The sequence below is a fragment of the Lithobates pipiens genome, unplaced genomic scaffold (assembly GCF_037356315.1).
Source record: "Lithobates pipiens isolate NorthernLeopardFrog02 unplaced genomic scaffold, aLitPip1_a1.2 Scaffold_27, whole genome shotgun sequence".
In the NCBI taxonomy this organism is placed as follows: domain Eukaryota; kingdom Metazoa; phylum Chordata; class Amphibia; order Anura; family Ranidae; genus Lithobates; species Lithobates pipiens.
Genome location: NW_027507788.1, coordinates 6,518,451 through 6,543,695, shown reverse-complemented (window position 1 = coordinate 6,543,695; position 25,245 = coordinate 6,518,451). Strand labels below are relative to the sequence as shown.

The window sequence follows — 25,245 nt, the reverse complement described above, 5'->3', positions numbered from 1 at the left end:
TGATGGGGACGCCTGATACAGGGGGGGGGCTCTGATGGGGACGCCTGATACAGGGGGGGGACTCTGATGGGGACGCCTGATACAGGGGGGGAGACTCTGATGGGGACGCCTGATATAAGGGGGGACTCTGATGGGGACGCCCGATACAAGGGGGGACTCTGATGGGGACGCCCAATACAAGGGGGGACTCTGATGGGGACGCCCAATACAAGGTGGGACTCTGATGGGGACGCCCGATACAAGGGGGGACTCTGATGGGGACGCCCAATACAAGGGGGGACTCTGATGGGGACGCCCAATACAAGGTGGGACTCTGATGGGGACGCCCGATACAAGGGGGGACTCTGATGGGGACTCTTGATACAAGGGGGGACTCTGATGGGGACGCCTGATACAAGGGGGGACTCTGATGGGGACGCCTGATACAAGGGGGGACTCTGATGGGGACGCCTGATACAAGGGGGGACTCTGATGGGGACGCCTGATACAAGGGGGGACTCTGATGGGGACGCCTGATACAAGGGGGGACTCTGATGGGGACGCCTGATACAAGGGGGGACTCTGATGGGGACGCCTGATACAAGGGGGGACTCTGATGGGGACGCCTGATACAAGGGGGGACTCTGATGGGGACGCCTGATACAAGGGGGGACTCTGATGGGGACGCCTGATACAAGGGGGGACTCTGATGGGGACGCCTGATACAAGGGGGGACTCTGATGGGGACGCCTGATACAAGGGGGGACTCTGATGGGGACGCCCGATACAAGGGGGGACTCTGATGGGGACGCCCAATACAAGGTGGGACTCTGATGGGGACGCCCGATACAAGGGGGGACTCTGATGGGGACTCTTGATACAAGGGGGGACTCTGATGGGGACGCCTGATACAAGGGGGGACTCTGATGGGGACGCCTGATACAAGGGGGGACTCTGATGGGGACGCCTGATACAAGGGGGGACTCTGATGGGGACGCCTGATACAAGGGGGGACTCTGATGGGGACGCCTGATACAAGGGGGGACTCTGATGGGGACGCCTGATACAAGGGGGGACTCTGATGGGGACGCCTGATACAAGGGGGGACTCTGATGGGGACGCCTGATACAAGGGGGGACTCTGATGGGGACGCCTGATACAAGGGGGGACTCTGATGGGGACGCCTGATACAAGGGGGGACTCTGATGGGGACGCCTGATACAAGGGGGGACTCTGATGGGGACGCCTGATACAAGGGGGGACTCTGATGGGGACGCCTGATACAAGGGGGGACTCTGATGGGGACGCCTGATACAAGGGGGGACTCTGATGGGGACGCCTGATACAAGGGGGGACTCTGATGGGGACGCCTGATACAAGGGGGAGGGTTGGGCTTTAGAAATACTTTATGTAAAGTCCAAATGAGGACAATGACATAATTTATTACAGATCACACCTATACAATGGCGTGCTGTGCCATCTTATTAAACACATGCACATCAATACTGGGTGGTAAAAACTCTTTAAAAGCGGGCATGGGTAATACACAAAATAAATTTGCCTGGACACAGAAAATTAGCAGAGGTTGCCCAGAGCGAATCCGATCCCTTCCATGACAAAGCTGGAGAACAATCTCTATTTCGACCTTCGTGAAAGCGAGCCCAGAGTTGCAGAAGTTTTCCTCAGCCCCGCTGTCGGGTCTATAAAACAGATGGCAGCGGGTAGATTGAGCCGCGGATAAACTGGCGGAACGGCAGCAGAATAGATAATGCTGGGAACGATAATACTGCGCGCTAATCAGTTCAGTATAACGGAAGCGTTCTCTGGGGGCCAGTACAATACAGGAATATTCCCCATAAATTATTATACACATCACAACTGATACACTCAGCGACGCCGTCTACGCCGAATGGAGAGCATTAAACTGTCATCTCCATGTTTTCCGCATTAAAGTACGCCCAGCAGAAAATATACCCCATGTCAGCCTTCCCGGAGTTTTTCAATACACGGAAACAGAAGCTTCTACATCCAAGTTAGCCAACATAAGTAACCTTCAGCAGCAGTGCAGTCTAGGGAGGAATGCCAAGACCCGTACCTTTGGAGGAACGAGGCAATCTCCAAACAAATGGGTGACCCAACATAGGAGGACACATTCTACGGGTCAAGACTTCACCGTTTTCCCGACATCTTGAGGATGTAGAGTTCTTTTGAGGACAGTGAGGGGCACATTTTGGACAGAGGGGACAACTGGTTGACAAGAGGCGTGAAAAAGGCCATCTACGTCAACTGGAAAAGCCATCCCTGACCAGGAATGGGGACCTTCAACACCCCGTCTTCCACATGAACTCACCGGGCACTTTATTAGGTACACCTTCCTAGTCCCAGGTTGGAACCCCCCCTTTGCCTTCAGAACTGCCTTAATTCTTCGTGGCACAGTTTCATCAAGGTGTTGGAAACATTCCTTCCAGATTTTGGTCCATATTGACATGATAGCATCACGCAACTGCTGTAGATTTTTTTGGCTGCACATCCCTGATTCCAATTTTCCATTCCACCACATCCCAAAGGTGCTCTACTGGATTGAGATGTGGCGAGTGTGGAGGCCATTGGAGGACAGGGACCTCATTGTCCAGTGGGGAGATGATTGGAGCTTTGTGACATGGTGCATTATGCTGCTGGAAGGAGCCATCAGAAGATGGGGGACACTGTAGTCCTAAAGGGATGGATATGGTCAGCAACAATATTCAGGTAGGCCGTGGTGTGTAAACCATGCTCAATTGGTACTAAGGGGCCCAAAGTGTGCCAAGAAGGCGGCCTAGGCGGGTTGGATGACTACCTGTCCTTTGGCATTGTTGGGTGACAATTTGGGGTTGCAACATTCACGTTGGCACAACGCCATGGCGACCGGGCCCTTTGCTGCAGGGGGCCCTTGAGGGCCCACCTTACTCTTCGATAGGAGGGGAGGCTGAGAGGAGCTCCCCAATCATCAGCCGAACTGTAATCGGCACTGTGCGGGGAGCTCCTCACATTAGCCTTTAGTGAAAGCACAGTGTGTGCTCTTTGTCTCCCCCTACAGTGCAGTACCCGGCAGGAAGAGCCAAGGTAAAGCACTGCCGTTTTTTTTTACTACTCCTGTATTTGTGTTTATATGAGTGTGCATGCATGTGTTGGTTGTGCATGCATGTGTGTGTGTGTGTGGGTGTGCATGCATGTGTGTGTGTGTTTGTGCATGCATGTGTGTGGGTGTGCATGCATGTATGTGTGTGTGTGTGTGGGTGTGCATGCATGTATGTGTGTGTGTGCACGTGCATATATGTGTATGTATGTATGTATGTGAGTGTGCATGTATGCATATGTATGTATGTGAATGTGCATGCGTTTATCAGTGGCGCATCCAAAAGGGCACACGGGTGCCGCCCCCTCTATGACCAATGGATAGATTCATGCATAGCATAGCATAGCATAGCATGAATCTATCCATGGCCACCGCTGCCACCCCCATATTTAGGTGTCCGGTCCCTTTGGAGGTGCCTAAATTACAGCGGCGAGAGGTGTTTTTGAAGCGCCTGATTAAAGCCATAGGCTCTAATAGGCTTCAAAATAGGTGAACTGCGAGCACCATGCTTGACGCTCACAGTCCACCCAGGTGTGAATATTCACTTTCCTAACACTGAACCACCTCTCCACCAATCAGGTGTGTGGGTCTATTACCCGTCACCTGATTGGCTGAAACTATAGGCGCAGCTATTGGATGCCTATCAGGAGGTGAGGACGGGAGATGAGTATGGCAGGAGACACATGGGAGGACCCCGCTCGTGGCCGTCACCCGCTGCCCCACCAAGACAGGGTAAGTCCGGGCAGACGACGAGCAGGCGGTGGGGATTCACAGTGGTAGCATTTGATGGACACAGTGTTGGTGTTTGATGGTACAGTGGCTGCAATTGATGTTTTTTTTCAAAAATTTTCAGTTTGCTTGTGTCCCCCTAAAAATTTTGAGCACCAGCTGCCACTGGTTTATATGTGCGTGCATATATATATATATATATATATATATATATATATATATATATATATATATATAGTTAGTATATATGTGTGCATTTACATGTATGTATGCACATTTTATGTAAAATGCTGTTCCTCCAAAAAGCGATCCATGCTCAGGTCGCTTTTCAGAGGCATTTGACAGCCGGTAGAGAGGCAAAATGTTGCCTATTGACCACCTGTTTTAACCCCTTAAATGCATCATCACTGTGCTGCAACTGCATGCAATGCATGCAGTTGCAAGGGGGTTGCAGTGCTGCCCCATTCACCTAGGGGGGTGTACTTCAAGGGTGCCCTGACTGGAAAAAGATTGCGAAACACCGAAATAGAGGAACCCATCTGTCCATTTTCCTCCTGTAGCCGCTGAATGCCTGTGGGTGGGAGAGGAAGTGAAGCGGGGTGGGGGGGATGGAGAAATCGGTTCCTTTATATGCAGCCACCCACTTGGGACCGGGCCCTGGTGTTCTGCCATCGGGCTTGGAGAAAAGAGCTTTGGTCCAGAGGTCGGGGGGGGGGGGGGCCCTCCATGGTTTCTTGCATCGGGGCCCTGAGGGTTCTAGTTACGACGCAGCATGAGGAGAATGTTTACCGGAGTCCTAATCGGTATTGAACTGGTTCTGCCATGTACACCTCCCCACCCCCAAAGCTAGGGGGAAGGCAAGCCACGCAGACCCCTGTAAATCATAAAAATCTCACACGATTGCACTGGCATCGAGAACGGAATCCTGTCCCGTTAGCTTACCATGTCATTGGTGTTTCCACAGCAGCCGTTCAGCAGGGATGCCGAGTGCACTGCCTAACATTAAGAAAGCTATAAGGAAGGAAATTCCCAATATGAAGAGCAAAGAGAACATGATTTCCAGCAATCAATTAACATTATGTAAATAATCGATATGGAGATTATACATGGACATGATAGCCCTAAGTAAATTTCCAACAAAAAAAACAACAACCTGATTTTAACTTGTAAACAACAAGTTGGAAAAATAAGCCCGGTCTTTAAGGCTGGGTCCACACCCCCAGCAGGGGTTCCCTGTGCGTCCCGGTTCACCATTTCCCCCGTTTCAGGTCCAACTTCAGCCTGAATTTTTGGCTGAATTCAGACCTGAAAACGGATCAAAAAAGACGCACAGGGCTTCTGCGCCAAATTCGCAGCGAAGCCGCAGCGGAGATATGTGAACCCAGCTCCATAGAGAGCCGTTCAAATCTCCCGCTATTGTGAATTGGATGCGGGGAAGCCGGCCTTAGTGACTGCCTGCAGTAAGAAGATAGATTCATCAAAAGCAAAAAAAAAAATAGATGTTCTGACACCAAAGTTGGCCGTCTTTGCGGGGCTACCGCCCTTCATTAAAGCCGAGGCCGCGGTTGGGAATTGTAGGCTGCAAAGCTGAAGCAACGAATGCGATGCTGGTGGGAAAAAAGGAAAAAAATAAATATATATATATATATATTTGAGTGTGATTTCAGGGGGAGGGAAGGAAGGGGCGGCGTACCAGCTGGGGGACCCCCGCTGCATCGGCAGTTGTCGCCACGACTGTAAAAAGCCAGGAAATCTGATTACCTGCAAACAATGACAGGCCGCCGGTGGCGTCTCTCCGCGTGATCGATGGCTCCCCAGATCGAGGCGCTGTCATTAAATCTCAATTAAAATGATAAATGAAGAGAAGAGCCGATTCCCTTCCTCAACGGTAATTATTCCGATTGGATGGACAGAGTGATAAGCTGAGCTGTCGCCACGTGCGGTCTTGTCGCCGCCGTCGCCGCCGCTGTGCGTTATCACCTGTACCGGTGATCAGAGTCAGCCCTGTCCGCCGTGCCGCATTCTTCCTGAAAGACAGACGACGACGCCGGTGGGAAACAAAGCTTAGCAAAACTGCAGGTGAGCAAATGAACGTAAAAAAAAGTCTATAAGGCTCCATTAACATTAGCGCGTCTCCAAAGTCGCAGTGCAACTTTGGAGCGACTTTCGGTGCGACTTTGATCCGATTTCAAACTCAATGGATTCTAAGTTGCATCATGCAGGAACCTTTTCTGAAGTCGCAACGACTTCTGTAGTGTCAGTAGCAGTGGCGGCCGGTGGAAAACAGTATAAACCCCCGCCCCCCCCCCCCCCAACCGGTTGGTCATCCGCACTTGCCCCATTACCAGCGGCTTCCCCTGCTCGACAGCGGCGGCCTCCCATTATTCTGCTCTCCATGGGTCGCCACGGCAAATGGCGGCTTCAGTTTTCTCCCTCCTCCTCGGTGGCCAATCGGGAGACTTCTCTTTTTTCCGCCAATTTGAAAACGGGTCTCCCACAAACACGCTTCCGATTGGCCGGATTGAGGTTATTTATTTGCAGTTTTAAACACACCTGGGTGACATCGGAGCGCACTCTCTGCGACCCGAGCCCACCCGATTTTGAAGCCTATTACAGCCTCTGGCTCTAATCAGGTGCTTACAACAAAAAAAAACCCGTGGCTGTCACTCATGCACCCAGCATCCTGAAAGGGGCCGGTTGCATGAATAGGGGGTGGCAGCAGATACATTCATGCTATGCATGAATCTATGCATTGCATATAGGGGGGGTGTCGTGGAGAGAGGGGGCGGTGCCCGGGTGCCCCTAATGGACCGCCACTGGTCAGTAGGAATGTCAGTATAGACCAGTGATGGCAAACCTTGGCACCCCAGATGTTTTGGAACTACATTTCCCATGATGCTCAACTACACTGCAGAGTGCATGCACTCATGCACTCTGCAGTGTAGTTGAGCATCATGGGAAATGTAGTTCCAAAACATCTGGGGTGCCAAGGTTCACCATCACTGGTATAGACAAAGTGGATCCTGAGGAAGCCCTCAGTGGGCGAAACCCGCCGATTCATCGTTTCTTCATTTTTATGCATTTAATTGTACATACACTATATTACCAAACGTATTAGGGGCCAAGTCCAACCCCCGAAAAACAACCCCACACCATAATTCCCCCCCTCCACCAAATGATTTGGACCAGTGCACAAAGAAAGGTCCATAAAGACACGGAGGAGTGAGTTTGGGGTGGAGTCCTGACCTCAATCCCATAGAACACCTTTGGGATAAATTAGAGCGGAGACTGCAGTCCAGGCCTACTTGTCCAACATCAGTGCCTGACCTCACAAATGCCCTTCAGGAAGAATGATCAGACATTCCCATAGACACCCTCCTAAACCTTGTGGACGGCCTTCCCGGAAGAGTTGAAGCTGTTATAGCTGCAAATGGCGGGGCCAACTCAATACTGAACCCTACGAACTAAGACCGGGATGCCTTTAAAGTTCATGTGTGTGTAAGGGCAGGCGTCCCAATACAGGATTATATCTTCTCAAAGCTCTTCGATGAACACCTTACGAAGCTCACACGGCGCGCAGTAAATACACTTTGCCAGCCGCCCGCAGGTCCCTCTTTCACTCAATAAACACCTTGTAAACGCGGCTTCCCTCGGAATTGTTCCATTTAAGTCAGACGATGTCTATACATTGTAGGATCCCCTCGCAGGTCAATATACACGCTCCCCGCGTGCTAACCTTTAGGTCGGAACATCTCCAGGCTGATTGTTGCTTATTGAAGCGTGCGCCTTCTGCTGAGTTCAGCTGGTGGTGAGGAATTAAACGGCGTCATTCCCTCTCCCCCCCCCCCCCCTGCCTCCCTTTCCGCTCTCTCGCCACATATCCCTCCATCATTTTCTGAAATTTTCATAGGACTTTCTCCCACCAGGAAGCGGCGGCTGAGTCCGGTAATGGCGCGTTCATCTTGTTTACAGCTCTGTGCAACGGCTTCACCGGAGCCGAAAAATGTTTGCCTGTGTAAACCTTCCATGACTTCATGAACTTTGGGAAGTAGAAGGTGCAGCAATGGAGGTTGGTGATGGACGGGGTTAGATTGGTGTCACCGCAAAGAGGGCCTGTCAGTAACTACAAGTATGCATGATGAAATTGCTGACCACTACTATTACATGTCTTGTCCCCAACAACTGCAAAAAAGGCCTCCAGTCACCAAGAATTTCTATAGCATGTCCTTGGGTACCAACTAATATAGCATGTCCTTAGTCACTAGCAACTCGTATAGCATGTTCCCCCAACCACCAACTTCTATAGCGTGTCCCCAGTCACCAACATCTCCTATAGCATGTCCCCAGTCACCACCAACTCCTATAGCATGTCCCCAGTCACCACCAACTCCTATAGCATGTCCCCAGTCACCACCAACTCCTATAGTGAGTCCCCAGTCACCACCAACTCCTATAGCATGTCCCCAGTCACCACCAACTCCTATAGCATGTTCCTAGTCACCAACATCTCCTATAGCATGTCCCCAGTCACCACCAACTCCTATAGCGCGTCCCCAGTCACCACCAACTCCTATAGTGTGTCTCCAGTCACCACCAACTCTTATAGCGCGTCCCCAGTCACCACCAACTCCTATAGTGTGTCCCCAGTCACCACCAACTCCTATAGCGCGTCCCCAGTCACCACCAACTCCTATAGCGCGTCCCCAGTCACCACCAACTCCTATAGCATGCCCCCAGTCCCCAACATCTTCTATAGCGTGCCCTCAGTCACGACTCCTATAGCGTGTCCCCAGTCACCAACATCTATAGCGTGCCCTCAGTGACCGACTCCTATAGCATGTCCCCAGTCACCAACATCTCCTATAGCATGTCCCCAGCCACTTACATCTCCTATAGCATGTCCCCAGCCACCATCTCCTATAGCGTGTCCCCAGTCACCAACATCTATAGCATGCCCCCAGTCACCAACATCTCCTATAGCGTGTCCCCAGCCACCAACATCTCCTATAGCATGTCCCCAGCCACCATCTCCTATAGCGTGTCCCCAGTCACCAACAACTCCTATAGCGTGTCCCCAGTCACCACCAACTCCTATAGCATGCCCCCAGTCCCCAACATCTTCTATAGCGTGCCCTCAGTCACGACTCCTATAGCGTGTCCCCAGTCACCAACATCTATAGCGTGCCCTCAGTGACCGACTCCTATAGCATGTCCCCAGTCACCAACATCTCCTATAGCATGTCCCCAGCCACTTACATCTCCTATAGCATGTCCCCAGCCACCATCTCCTATAGCGTGTCCCCAGTCACCAACATCTATAGCATGCCCCCAGTCACCAACATCTCCTATAGCGTGTCCCCAGCCACCAACATCTCCTATAGCATGTCCCCAGCCACCATCTCCTATAGCGTGTCCCCAGTCACCAACAACTCCTATAGCGTGTCCCCAGCCACCATCATCTCCTATAGCATGCACCCAGTCAGTCACCAACAACTCCTATAGTGTGTCCCCAGTCACCACCAACTCCTATAGTGTGTCCCCAGTCACCACCAACTCCTATAGCGCGTCCCCAGTCACCACCAACTCCTATAGTGTGTCCCCAGTCACCACCAACTCCTATAGTGTGTCCCCAGTCACCACCAACTCCTATAGTGTGTCCCCAGTCACCACCAACTCCTATAGTGTGTCCCCAGTCACCACCAACTCCTATAGTGTTTTCCCAGTCACCACCAACTCCTATAGCGTGTCCCCAGTCACCACCAACTCCTATAGCATGTTCCTAGTCACCAACATCTCCTATAGTGAGTCCCCAGTCACCACCAACTCCTATAGTGTGTCCCCAGTCACCACCAACTCCTATAGCGCGTCCCCAGTCACCACCAACTCCTATAGCATGCCCCCAGTCCCCAACATCTTCTATAGCGTGCCCTCAGTCACGACTCCTATAGCGTGTCCCCAGTCACCAACATCTATAGCGTGCCCTCAGTGACCGACTCCTATAGCATGTCCCCAGTCACCAACATCTCCTATAGCATGTCCCCAGCCACTTACATCTCTTATAGCATGTCCCCAGCCACCATCTCCTATAGCGTGTCCCCAGTCACCAACATCTATAGCATGCCCCCAGTCACCAACATCTCCTATAGCGTGTCCCCAGCCACCAACATCTCCTATAGCATGTCCCCAGCCACCATCTCCTATAGCGTGTCCCCAGTCACCAACAACTCCTATAGCGTGTCCCCAGCCACCATCATCTCCTATAGCATGCACCCAGTCAGTCACCAACAACTCCTATAGCGTGTCCCCAGCCACCATCATCTCCTATAGTGTGTCCCCAGTCACCAACTCCTATAGCATGTCCCCAGCCACCAACATCTCCTATAGGGTGTCCCCAGTCACCAACATCTGCTATATCATGTCCCCAGTCACCAACAACTCCTATAGTGTGCCCCCAGTCACCAACATCTCCTATAGCATGTCCCCAGCCACCAACATCTATAGCATATCCCCAGTCACCAACAACTTCTATAGCATGTTCCCAGTCACCAACATCTATAGCGTGCCCCCAGTCACCAACATCTCCTATAGCATTTTCCAGTCACCACCAACTCCTATAGCGTGCCCCCAGTCACCAACTCCTATAGCGTGTCACAAACAACTCCTATAACATGTCCCCAGTCACCAACATCTCCTACAACGTGCCCCCAGTCATCAGCAACCCTTATAGCGTACCCCCAGTCACCAAAAACTCCTATAGTGTCTCCCCAGTCACCAACAACTCCTATAGTGTGTACCCAGTCACCAACATCTCCTATAATGTGCCCTCCATCACCAGCAACTCCTACAGTGTGTTCCCAGTCACCGGCAAATCCTATTGCATGTCCCCAGTCACCAAAAACTCCTTATAGTGTGACTCCAGTCACCAACATCTCCTATAGAGTGTCGTCAGTCGCTAAAAAAATCCTATAGCATGTCTACAGTCCATAGCAACTCCAAAACATGTGCCGAGTCATCAACATCTCCTATAGCATGTCTCCTGTCCATAACAACCCCTATAATGTGTCCCCAGTCACCAAAAAAATCCTATAGCCTGTCAATAGCAACTCCAAAACAAGTCAACAACAAATCATATCGTGTGTCCTCAGTCAATACCAACTCCTATAGCATGTTCTCAGTCACCAACTCCTATAGCATGTTCTCAGTCACCAACTCCTATAGCATGTTCTCAGTCACCAACTCCTATAGCATGTGCCAAGTTACCAACTCCTGTAGTGTGTTCCCCGTAACCAAAAACATACCATAGCATATCCTGGAGTCACCACCTTCCATAGTGTCTCCCCGATCACTAACACCTCCAAAACACATCCCCAGTCATCAATAACTTCTATATTATGTCCCCAGTCACCAACAACTCTTATAGCATGTCCCCAACAACTCCAAAACATGTCCCCAGTCACTAAAAACTCATAAAGCCTGTCCCCAGTCGCCATCAACTCTTATACTGTGTCCTCAGTCACCAAAAAAACCCTACAGCATGTCTCCAGTCCATAACAATCCCTATAATGTGTCCCCAGTCACCAACAAATCCTATAGCCTGTCCTCAGTCAATAGCAACTCCAACACATGTCCCCAGCCATCAAGAAATCAAATAGAGAGTGTCCTCAGTCAATACAAACTCCTATAGACTGTCTTCAGTCACCAAAAAAATAATTTAGCATATCCCCAGTCACCAACAATTCCAAAACATGTCCCCAGCCACCAACCTCTATAGTGTGTCCCCAGTCACCAACAATTCCAAAACATGTCCTCGGTCACCAACAATTCCAAAACATGTCCATGGTCACCAACAATTCCAAAACATGTTCCCGGTCACCAACAATTCCAAAACATGTTCCCGGTCACCAACAATTCCAAAACATGTCCCCGGTCACCAACAATTCCAAAACATGTCCCCGGTCACCAATTCCAAAACATGTCCCCGGTCACCAATTCCAAAACATGTCCCCGGTCACCAATTCCAAAACATGTCCCCGGTCACCAATTCCAAAACATGTCCCCGGTCACCAATTCCAAAACATGTCCCCAGTCACCAAAAACTCATAAAGCCTGTCCCCAGTCGCCATCAACTCTTATACTGTGTCCTCAGTCACCAAAAAACACCTACAGCATGTCTCCAGTCCATAACAATCCCTATAATGTGTCCCCAGTCACCAACAAATCCTATAGCCTGTCCTCATTCAATAGCAACTCAAACACATGTCCCCAGCCACCAAGAAATCAAATAGAGAGTGTCCTCAGTCAATACAAACTCCTATAGTCTGTCTTCAGTCACCAAAAAAATCATTTAGCATATCCCCAGTCACCAACAATTCCAAAACATGTCCCCAGCCACCAACAACTCCAAAATATGTCCCCGGTCACCAACCATTCCAAAACATGTCCCCAGCCACCAACAACTCCAAAATATGTCCCCGGTCACCAAACATTCCAAAACATGTCCCCAGCCACCAACAACTCCAAAATATGTCCCCGGTCACCAACCATTCCAAAACATGTCCCCGGTCACCAACCATTCCAAAACATGTCCCCGGTCACCAACCATTCAAAAACATGTCCCCGGTCACCAACAATTCCAAAACATGTCCGCGGTCACCAACAATTCAAAAACATGTCCCCGGTCACCAACAATTCCAAAACATGTCCCCGGTCACCAACAACACCTATAGCATGTTCCCAGACACCAAAAACTACAAAACATGTCCCCAGCCACCAACAACTCTTAAAGCATGGAGGAGGTGTGGAGAAATCTGGGGACAATGGGGACACTTGTTCCAGTGACAAGTACCAATGGTGGGGATCTCCCCTCACTTTTGAGAAGAGTTTCTCAAAGTAAAGTACTAAAATCCCAAAAGAGTTTCTAACCCTTTCCTATTCCACCAAAATGTTTATATATATATATATATATATACACATACACACACAGTCTCGGCTGTAGTTGCATTTAAACCAGGACAACCTCCGATATCTTACTATGGCAGCATTACCTGATTTATCTTCTCATCAGCAGAAATGGAAAAAATTATGTTCCTGAGCTGGATGACGAAGACTGATCTGAAATATAGGAATCCCCCCTTTGCTCCTCTGGTGTCTGTCAAGGACAAATTGATTGAATTTAAGATTCTTCACAGAGCATATTTTGCTTTCAATATTGTTTATTAAGCATTTACAGAAAACAAAATGAAGCAGAAAAAGAAAGAACATAGAAGGAAGTTTGCCGAATTCTGACATACAAATGAATACAACTGAAATGACACCGTAACAGACTAGCGTGGGCAGTAAATTCTGTGCAACCTATTGACACTTAGGTGAAGGGTGGTGTTTACTACCCCCCCCCCCCCCCGACACCCCAACTGGGACCAAACTATGTCATGGGGGCAGCAACGACATGCCTTGCTCTCATATGTTTTTAATAAGCAAAAAAATCCTGAAGCACATTAGAAACCACACATAGTATAGCAAGCATAGGGTTGGTATAAACGATCAAACCAAGAGGAATGATATGGAGAGAGACCATGCCAAAGCCCAGAGGCTCCCCATGGCCCTTAATACAAAAACCTTGATTCCTCCAGGGCTGTTGAGAAAAGGCAGAGCCAGAGAGTCAGAAAGAGCATGAAGAATAGACAAGAGGGGGAGAGAATCCAGTGTATATAGATAGGAGACCAGAGTGGAAGGAACCAGCCTTAGAAAATATGGTGAGCCGAAAGCTCTACAGGAAGAGTGGACTTTTCATGTACTGCGTCCAAGGTTCCCAGGTCACCTAAAACTTCTCTGTGGAGTTTAGGAGCTCACTGACCATTTGCTCCTGGGCCATAACACAAGAAATTTTCCTCTTAGCCAGGGCCGTCTTAATAGCATCATGGGCCCGTGGGCAAAGTAATGCACTAGGTCCCCTACCAGCTTGCCCCAATATAAACACCTACTTTCAAGAAATAAAGTATAAATAGTTGATAGCATTAAACATATATTCATTAGTACTTTCAATAAAATCGATTTTACAAAAGGAAAACATTCCACAAATCAAAGACTAGTCAACACAAAGGGCACAGTACAGGGGGGAATGCAGGAGGGCACAGTACAGGGGGAGTCAGGAGGGTATAATACTGGGACCAGGAGGGCACAGTATAGGTTCTGGGAGGCTTCCCGGAAAACACGACCATAGCAGGACCGTTTAGTAAAAAGCATGACTGTCCCAGCAAATCCGGGACAGTTGGCAAGTATGATGCAAGGAAAGGTTATTGTGCCCCCCCCCATGTACCTGGGGCCCTTGGGCAGTGCCCAGGAGTGCCCTTGCATTAAGATGACCCTGCTCTGAGCTATAGTGAAGGAAAAACATGGTTGTTTCTATGCTCTGCCGATGGTCAGTTTTGCACCCCTAAATATGAATGAAATAAGTTGTTGTAGGCTTTTAACAGCAGAGGGTATTGGGAAATTGAGCAGGGCGATATGAGGGGAGTTTGGGATGGTTAGGACCCGAGATCTTTCGGAGGATGTTAAAAACTTTATTTCCAGAAGCTTCTTGTTTTTGGACATTCCCACCAGACATGCAGCATGTCTCCTATGTGGTCACAGCCTGGGAAGCAGCTTGGGGGGGTAGAGTTTAACCAATCTTGTGTGGATTAGGTACCATCTCATCATCACAGAGCATATTTTTTTTGCCCTTTAGGCTTTATAAGATGAACCCCACCATCTCCCCGTCCTGTTGGAGGTGTACACACCCCACGGGAGATTTTATTCACATATTATGGCTCTCCTACTGGAGCGGTGTGCCAGATGTCAATCTGTGGTACAGATCCCTGTTGCCTTGCTGGGCCGCCAACATCACTGGGGGCAGTGGCACCAGGTGACGTCGCTGGGTGGCCCCACCCCTTAGCTATTCAAGAACGGTGGAGCACGCAGACTGCGAGAATCGTCCGTCGTGGGCAGAGGGATTTTTTTTGGGGGGGGGGGGGGTTTGGGTCCGGCGGTGGTGACAGGCATCACGATGGAGCTACATTGGGGGACATTGTTTTTCATTTTTTAATAAAGGAATTGTCAAAAAGTCTTGTACTGTCTTTATTCACTTTTACACATATTTGGTGAATGGGTAGGGGTAATACGTACCCCATACTCATTCACATGGGGGGGGTGGCGAGATCTGGGGGCCCCCTTGTTAAAGGGGGCTCCAGGACTCCGATAAGGCCCCCGTCCGCAGACCCCCACAACCACAGTCCAGGGTTGTGGGGCAGAAACCCTTGTTCCCAACAACATGGGGACAAGGGGCTTTGGGGGGGGGGCAGATCCCCCCGCCCCAAAGAATTCCCCCCATGTAGAGGGCATGTGGCCTGGTATGGTTCGGGGGGGGGGGGGGGGTTCGCTCGCTTGTTCCCCTCCATTTCCTGACCTGAGGGGCTGCATGTTCCAATAACGGTCTGGTATCGATTTGGATGATGGAGCTACATTGGGGGACATTGTTTTTCATTTTTTAATAAAGGAATTGTCAAAAAGTCTTGTACTGTCTTTATTCACTTTTACACAGATTTGTTGAATGGGTAGGGGTACTATGTACCCCATACTCATTCACATGGAGGGGCGGCGGGATCTGGGAATCACCTTGTTAAAGGGGGCTTCCAGACTCCAATAAGCCCCCCCATACACAGACCCCCCACAACCACAGTCCAGGGTTGTGGGGCAGAGACCCTTGTTCCCAAAAACATGGGGACAAAGTACTTTTTTGGGTGGGGGGCAGATCCCCCCGCCCCAAAGAATTCCCCCCATGTAGAGGGCATGTGGCCTGGTATGATTTGGGGGGGGGGGGCAAACTCGCTTGTCCCCTCCATTTCCTGACCTGAGGGGCTGAATGTTCGGATAAGGGTCTGGTATTGATTTTGACGATGGAGACAATTTTGGTGTGGGGTTCCCCTCCAAATCCACCCCAGACCAGAAGGGCCTGGTATTGATTTGGGGGAGGGGGGGCTCCCGGCACTTTTTTTCCCCAATTTTCAACTACTGCCTCTATGAATAGCTAGACAATCGACTTTTTCATGTTGAAGGAGTCACGCGCTACAATAAGCACTACGTTGTTGTTACACGCTCGCTTTTCAATTTTTCTTCAATTTTGAGGAATGGCCCCTGCGAGGGTTCTCTGCCGCGCTGCGTTTTGTTTTTTCTGTATATAAAAAAAAAATGAATAAAATGAATTAAAAAAAACTGACAACCTCAGTTAATAATTTCTTCCATCTTTCTCTCTGTCTTCCAGTCTCTCTTCCCTCCTCTTTGTCTCCTTGAGACTCTCATGTAAATGCGCCATAAAGATGCGGAATTCAGGAAGTCAAAGAGGCATTTCGTAACCGTCGAAAAAGCACAACCCCGCCTGTAATTGCGTTCAAGTAATAGCACTTCAATGTGACCTCCAAATATTATTTCAATTTGGACAAAGAACATTTTTTTCTCTCATTTGATTTGCTCCTAATGTCATTTTTCTACATTCTAATCATAAAACGCTTCGACACCGGAGCCCGTAATACCACTCATCCCTGAATTGCGGGGCCGACCCTGAACAGAAGTGATTGGATGTCAGAAAATTAATCAAGAGTCCAAGTTTTATCATTTAAGTCCGTTTTGTATTACAGTTGGGGTTCAATTGCAGCAATTGTCATTATTTCACAATGTTGGTTGTTCTTTGTACATGTTCTAAATTCCTCGCTGGCCAACCTACAGACCTCTGGCATCTTTTTTGCTACCCTCGGGGCCCCTGCATACAGTAATCTGGGTTTCCTTTTTGCCTTGTAAAAAGCAGTGAACTCGTGTAATGTGTCTCCAGCTTATGACGGACTCCTGAAGCATTTCCCCAGTCACCAACAACCCCTCAGAATGTCCCCAGTCACCAACAACCCCTCATAATGTCCCCAGTCACCAAAAACCCCTCAAAATGTCACCAACTCCTCTAGAATGTCCCCAGTCACCAACTCCTCTTCAGAATTTCCCCAGTCACCAACAACCCCTCAGAATGTCCCCAGTCACCAACAACCCCTCAAAATGTCACCAACTCCTCTAGAATGTCCCCAGTCACCAACAACCCCTCAAAATGTCACCAACTCCTCTAGAATGTCCCCAGTCACCAACTCCTCTTCAGAATTTCCCCAGTCACCAAAAACCCCTCAGAATGTCCCCAGTCACCAACAACCCCTCAGAATGTCCCCAGTCACCAACAACCCCTCAAAATGTCACCAACTCCTCTAGAATGTCCCCAGTCACCAACAACCCCTCAGAATGTTACCAACTCCTCTAGAAGGTCCCCAGTCACCAACTCCTCTTCAGAATGTCCCCAGTCACCAACAACCCCTCAGAATGTTACCAACTCCTCTAGAATGTCCCCAGTCACCAATTCCTCTTCAGAATGTCCCCAGTCACCAACAACCCCTCAGAATGTTACAACTCCTCTAGAACGTCCCCAGTCACCAACTCCTCTTCAGAATGTCCCCAGTCACTAACAACCCCTTAGAATGTTACCAACTCCTCTAGAACGTCCCCAGTCACCAACTCCTCTTCAGAATGTCCCCAGTCACCAACAACCCCTCAGAATGTTACCAACTCCTCTAGAACGTCCCCAGTCACCAACTCCTCTTCAGAATGCCCCCAGTCACCAACAACCCCTCAGAATGTTACCAACTCCTCTAGAACGTCCCCAGTCACCAACTCCTCTTCAGAATGTCCCCAGTCACCAACAACCCCTCAGAATGTTACCAACTCCTCTAGAACGTCCCCAGTCACCAGCTCCTCTATAGAATGTCCCCAGTCACCAACAACTCTTCAGAATGTCCCCAGTCACCAACAACCCCTTAGAATGTTACCAACTCCTCTAGAATGTCCCCAGTCATCAACTCCTCTTCAGAATGTCCCCAGTCACCAACAACCCCTCAGAATGTTACCAACTCCTCTAGAACGTCCCCAGTCATCAAATCCTCTATAGAATGTCCCCAGTCACCAACAACTCTTCAGAATGTCACCAACAACTCCTCTAGAATGTCCCCAGTCAAAAACTCCTCAGAATGTCCCCAGTCACCAACAACCCCTCAAAATGTCACCAACTCTTCTAGAACGTCCCCAATCACCAACTCCTCCTCAGAATGTCACCAACTCCTCTAGAACGTCCCCAGTCACCAACTCCTCCTCAGAATGTTACCAACTCCTCTAGAATGTCACCAGTCATCAACGCCTCTATAGAATGTCCCCAGTCACCAACAACTCCTCTAGAATGTCTCTAGTCACTAGAAGCTCCCCAAGAAGGTCCACAGTCACCAACAACTCTTCAGAATGTCACCAACAACTTCTATAGCATATTCCCAGCAACTCCCTAGTCACCAACAGCTCCTTTAGCATTTCCTTAGTCATCAACAACCCCTCTAGAATGTACCCAGTCACCAATTCCTATAGCATGTTCGCGGTCACCAGAAACTCCTACAGCACATCCCAGCCACCAACATTTCCTATAGTATGTCACCAAGTTCTAAAATATATCCTCAATCACTAACATCCCGTTTAGCTTGTCCCCAGTAACACCTTTATCATGTCCCTAGTCACAAACAACCCCTGTAAAATGTCCCCAGTCACCAAAAACTCCTACAGAATGTTCCCAATCATCAACAACTCATATAGCATGTTCCTAGTCACCAACATCTCCTATAGCATGTCCCCAGTCACCAAAAACTCATATAGCATGTTCCCAGCCACCAACAGCTCCTATAATACGTCCACAGTCACCAACTCCTCTAGAATGTCCGCCGGCCACTAACAACTCCTATGGCATGTCAGGCAGGCAGCAACAACTCTTTTAGCAAGTCCCCAGTCACCAATTTATATAGAATGTCCCCAGACACCGAAAACTCTCATATCATGTTGCCATTCAGCAACAACTCCTACAGCATATTAGCTGTCTATGTCCATCTCTTGTAGTATCATGCCCATAGTCTCTGACAATCTCTTGTATCATGCCCATAGTCTCTGGCAATCTCTTGTATCATGCCCATAGTCTCTGACAATCTCTTGTATCATGCCCATAGTCTCTGGCAATCTCTTGCATCATGCCCATAGTCTCTGGCAATCTCTTGCATCATGCCCATAGTCTCTGGCAATCTCTTGCATCATGCTCATAGTCTCTGGCAATCTCTTGCATCATGCTCATAGTCTCTGGCAATCTCTTGTAGTACCATGCCCATCATCTCTGGCAATCTCTTGTATCATGTCCATAGTCTCTGGCAATCTCTTGTAGTACCATGCCCATAGTCTCTGGCAATCTCTTGTAGTACCATGCCCATAGTCTCTGGCAATCTCTTGTAGTACCATGCCCATAGTCTCTGGCAATCTCTTGTAGTACCATGCCCATAGTCTCTGGCAATCTCTTGTAGTACCATGCCCATAGTCTCTGGCAATCTCTTGTAGTACCATGCCCATAGTCTCTGGCAATCTCTTGCATCATGCTCATAGTCTCTGGCAATCTCTTGCATCATGCTCATAGTCTCTGGCAATCTCTTGTATCATGTTCATAGTCTCTGAAAAATCAATTTTATCATGTCTGCAGCCTCTTGTATCCTCTTGTATCTTACCTGGTTTGGTGCATTGCCAACTCATTCACTTTAAGGGGCTAAATGATCAAAACAGAACAAAAGATTACAGCGCACACATACAACGACATTCATCTCCTGCAAGGCTATTTAAAACACCTGAACTTATTCAGAAAATATGGGGATTTAGTTGCACCATATGGCCATATAGTGCTACGCTCAAGTACCCCATTATCAGCGGGTCCTACGCTATACATAGAATGCTTCTCTGAATCATGCGAGAAATACATAGGGGTCATTTAGCTGTCCCATATAGAGGAGTGCATTTCTCCCATGGTTCAGAGAAGAATTCTATGGATAGCGTAGGTCCCACTGATAATAGGGGTACTTTGACGTAGTAGTGGGCGTAGCAGTATATGGCCATATCGGACAACTAAATCCCCATATTTTCTGAATATGTTCAGGTGTTTTCAATAGCCTTGCAGGAGATGAATGACATTTTTGTATGTGTGCGCTGTAATCTTTTGTCCTGTCTGTATGGTCTTATGTTTGCACCATCTTTAATGCATTTTTTAGGGTGTGGCCCCCCCCCCCCAAATCTTTTTTTTTTTTTTATCAAAACACATGCATTAAACACAATGCACCAGGATGCCAAATTCTGAGTGGGTCCCTAATGACTCCTCTAATAGGACAGTAAAAGAACGGAAAATAAGTAAAATATTACATGCAAATATGCTTAATTTTTCAGACAATCTTAAAGTCGTAATGTTTTTCAAAAGTCAACTTATCCTTTACATTTAAAGCATTTATTGCTGTCTGCTATGCAATGCAACAAAAAGGCCTAAAAAAAAATTCTAGGACATTAGAAAGGAGCTATGTATTTCCAGGGACATGTAATCAAACCTGAAATTATCCCTGGAAATCGGGGACAGCTGGTGACCCAGACCTGGCACTGCCCTGTGCATCATATTCCTTGGTACCGCTGCCGTGCCAGGATGTGCTGAAGCAGCTGCACAATCCCAAATAACCCACGTCTGTGTACACAAAGCTGTTTCATGAAAGCGGCCTTAGCCAGTTATACATATTTATAACCAGAGAGGCATCAAACACTGGCGAGATGAAAGCTGGTGCCTCCTTGTGTCACATTCTCTGTCCTTTCATTTTTCTAAGAAACGATCACAACATCCTCAGCTCCGACACATCTGCAAAAGGCTCCACGACTTTCTGTGCAGCACAAAGGGGACTTTGGTGCCCACCGGCTCCTGGCACCTCATGCTACCCAAGCCTTTAGACTTTGCCAACCTGTCCCTGGCTTTGGGCGATTGTCACAAGCGCAGATTACAAAATCCCTTATATCTTTTGAAATGTTATCTTCAATGGTATGAATGGTATTAAGAACTGAACTAGAGTTCCCAGCATGCTCTGTCAGCCAATAGACAATTCAATCCATCAAACTCAAATTTTAGAACTATAGGTTGAGTATAATGGGATTGTCAAACCCTTGGTTTCTGTCTATATTTGAGGCAGTGGCATAACTAGAACCTTAAGGGCCCAGGTGCAAATAAAACATGAAGGGGCCCCCCTGGCCCATTGGTCCCAGAGCTCTTACCTCTGAGTCTGGGACCCTTCCCTCGGAGCCCGGGAGACTTCCCACTGATCACGGGGCTCTTTATTAAAGGTCCTGTAGCAGGATCCTTTCACATGTTCTGTAGTAGGCCCCCTTCCAGCCATCTTGGGCCCACCCCACAGTGGCGGAACGCCAGGGCCCGGTCACACGTTTGATCTTTGCGACCCTGGTAGTTCTACCACTGATTTGAGGACTCCACTGGGGGGGGGGGATCTTTTGTCACTGTTCCTAGTTCTATTTCTTCCCACTTTGGAGTATTCCCACACCTCTCCCTGCAATCTCCATAAAACAAAATGTACAACATTTCAGCAGTGGTTGTGGGAGCCCCTCAAGGTACAGCGGATGTTCAGAGCCAGGAACCCAAGGTGGAGGTCTCCACAGAGCAGGTTTTCCAGAGATACAGAAAACATTCAAGTAGGTGGACATGGCACTCCTGGTTTGGCACTGATCTGATAGGGCAAGTCAGGTATTATAATGGTGAAAGGGGATCTGTAGAGAGAAATTTGGACACTGCCATTGGTGAGCTCTTTGAGAAAACGCATTTCCTGGTCATCTCTAGGATCAAGTTCTGTCCACCTCTGAGCCACAGGCCTGGAAAAAAATCACGCATCTAGGGAATACAGAGCTCCTTACTTGCATACTTGTTCTAGGTATGACCTAATAAATCACGCTCATCGTCATCCGATATGCTTATTCTACCACAAAGGGATAGTAAGAGGACTGTGTGCCTACACAGAGCCCAGTGCAACATATGACCACCAAATGTCCATTCTGAACACCTACTAGCTCCAATGCCCTAGTACCCACAACAGATGCAGCATATGACCACCAAGTGTCCATTCTGAACATTTCCTGGCTCCAATGCCCTAGTACCCAAACAGATGGAACCTATGACCACTAAGTGCCCATTCTAAACACTTACTGGCTTCAATGCCCTAGTACCCAACACAGAAGCAACGTATGACTACCAAATGTCCATTCTGAACACTTCCTGTCTCCAATTCCCTGGTCTCCAAAACAGATGCAATATATGACCACCAAGTGTCCATTCTAAAAACACTTCCGGGCTCCACTACCCTAGTACCCAAAACTGATGCAATGTATGACCACAAAGTGCCCATTCTGAACACTTCCTAGCTCCAGTGCTCTAGTACCCAAACCTGATGGCCAAGCTAAATCTCAAAAGCCTCTTACATTAACTAGCAGAACCAGCTCCCACACAACAACATTACTGCCCAACACCGCACAACACAAAAAAAGTGAAGCTGTCACCCCTTTACAGAAAGGACTGCATGCCTACACAGAGCCTAATGCAACATATGACCACCAAATGTTCATTTTGAACACTACCTGCCTTCAATGCCCTAGTACCTACAACAGATGCAATCTATGACCACCAAGTGTCCTATTCTGAACATTCTTGGGGTCCAACGTCCTAGTCCCCAACACAGATGCAATGTATGGCCACCAAGTGTCCATTCTAAACACTTCCTGGCTCCAATGCCCTAGTACCCAAAACAGATGCAAGGTATGACCACCAAATGTCCATTGTGAACATTTTCTGGCTCCACGAGCATAGTACCCACAACAGATGTAACGTATGACCACCAAGTGTCCATTCTGAACAATTCCTGGCTCCGGTGCCCTAGCACCCAAACCTGATGGTCAAGCTAAATCTCAGGAGCCTCTTACATCACCTAGCAGAACCAACTCCCACACGACCACATTACCGCCCAACACAGCTCTCATTCACGTAAAGTGAACCTGTCACCCCTTTACAGATAGAATAGGCAAGCATGTGTTTTCAGCTTTTCACAAAGGGATAGTAAGAGTACTGCGTGCCTATGCTTACATTATAACATCCAGCGGCAAGTGCCTTTGCTATTAATACGCAAAGACTGTGATTCCTTCACCTGTTTCCCTCTGCAAACTCAATGGAAATGAATCAGACCTGTTAATAATTCATAGGTAAGATAGCACGTACCTGAGAACAAGGGTTAAATTATGTCATCCGAGTGCGGTGGCAACACAAGTGGCGTCTTTAAAGCTCTTGCACGGAAGCGGAGTGCATGCGGCGGGAGAGAATTTATCCTTATGAAATATTCAGAGACAGACTTGGCTTCTCAGAGACGTTCAGAGCCATGCCCGGCACGTGCCCAAGTCCCGGAGCTGGCAGATGGAGGAGAGAGAGAGAAGCACCTGGGGCCCGAAACATGTTAACTACTCGCCTGCCGGGGGGGCGTTGAATTCTCCGAGAGGCCTCTGGGCAAAAGGAGCATTAAAAATACATCAGACACGAGTATCTTTCATCTGTGCGCTTGTACGGTGAATTTGAGATATCGCCCATGCCATGTGTGCCTGCGGGTGGCGTGGCAAGGTCGCCAGTACATATGGGTCACCAGACTTTGACTTTCTTCTCACGGCTTTGTTTGAAACTTTTCCTGAGGATTTGCCAGAATTACTTAGAAAGGTTTAAAAACTAATGAGAAACGAGGGCGGCACAAGACTTGAAGAGCCAGCACAACCCTCGTATTCAGTACCATTTACACACAAAACTGCCATTTACCCAGAATTCTTTGCTTCTTTTGGGGAGATTCGTTTGTATGCCTAGGTGCCATGTTCAGCTTAGTTGAATATATGAAAACCACAGATTAACTTAAGGATGCAGCAGCCTGAAAATTGCCACGTGACTCCAAATTAGGTGTAATGACTCCTAATTTTTTTTTCAGTTTTGGACAGAGTGGGTACAAAGTTCTACAGGGTGTTCATTGCTGTCTATAGCCTTGCTGGAGAAATTTCCCATCACTTCCTGTCCCAGTGACAACACAATAAATGGGCGAAGTGAATAAAAATGTCAAGGATGCCATAGTTCCCCTACTATAAAAATAATTAATACATTTTTTTTTTTACTGATGTGGTGTCTAATCCCTCCCGAAAAAAAAAAAAGTTTAGACTGGTTTTCCACCTCAACAAAAGACCAAGGCCATTAAAACTATGGTCAAAAAAGTGCCACTCACCAACACCTAAAAAATATAAAAAAAAAGAAAAAAAAACAACCTAAATGCACCATCATATGACCCTCCACAGCGTCCCTCCCTTCCAAGTGTGGAAGTTCAGGTCCATCAAGTCTTGAAGGGTTCAAGCAGTGGGATTGTAATGGGAGGATCAGCAAGAAGACCAGAAGCTGAAGTCCAGGTCCACCAACCGGTCTTGTTGCTGATCCTCACATCACAATCCCACCGCTTGACATCTTCAAGACACTGTGGGGACCCCTGTAATAGCCAAAGGGCAGGGTTCAGGAGTGATATAGAAATTCAAAAAGAACCCCACCACATTACAGACTAAAAGAAAGAAGAGTCCAGTGGACTGGCACATGACCACGGCTTCAGGCGAGTTATTGGGACTTTTAGCTCTGTTTCCTACAAATAAATTATAGTGATTGGCTAAAATTATCCATGGTCCAGGTCCCCTTGCCTCCTCGCCGCCATCAGACCCCTACTGGTATTTTTTTCCAAACCCCCGATACATACCTTTTTTCTTAAAGTCTTGCCACTTTGATAACGTTACTTCAGCTTCTACTTCCAGCAGCAGGGAGGTGGGACGGAGGGCGTTCTTTCAGGACTGAGTGGCGTTCACGTAATTACCACTCAGTACTGGAATACCGGGAGCCCAGCCTGCACGATGAAGCACCCCATAAAGGCAGTGTAAATGACAGCCTGGGCTCACAGATGTGGGCAGAAGATATGGCCGTTGATCTGCTATTATGAGGTCCACCGGCGCTTGACCGTGTTGGAAGGTGCTGGAATGTGGAGGGTAAGTGAAGATTGACACTATATTCTTTCATACAGGGCATGACCTAACATTGAAAAATTCTTCATTTTCAAGTCATTCTAAAATGACAAAACTTTTTGAGGGAAGAATGACTAAAACCCTTCAGTTTTTGTTTTTTGGTAAAAAGTGAGGCGCAAAGAAAACCCTTCAGTTTTTGTTAGAGTGTAAAATGTCTAAAACCCTTCGGTTTTTGTTTTTGGTAAAGTGAGGAACGGCTAAAACCCTTCCATTTTTGTTTTTGGTAAAGCATGGATAAAACTCATCCATTTTTGCTTTTGATAGGGTGCAGAATGTCTAAAACCCTTCAGTTTTTGTTTTTGGTAAAGTATACTGTAAGGAAACCTGAAAAGTAGCAACCACATAAG

General features: G+C 48.2%; 1 long non-coding RNA gene across 1 annotated transcript in view; it reads right to left on the bottom strand.

Annotated features, from left to right (window-relative positions):
* LOC143933068 (uncharacterized) overlaps window positions 1-23,201 on the bottom strand; it is an 84,294-nt gene extending 61,093 nt beyond the window's left edge. The window contains exons 1-2 of the long non-coding RNA XR_013262992.1: window positions 23,034-23,201; window positions 12,868-12,971 (exon numbers count right to left, since the gene is read on the bottom strand). This is a non-coding gene — a long non-coding RNA (uncharacterized LOC143933068). The remainder of the gene's footprint in view (window positions 1-12,867; window positions 12,972-23,033) is intronic.
* Window positions 23,202-25,245: the final 2,044 nt, after the last annotated feature.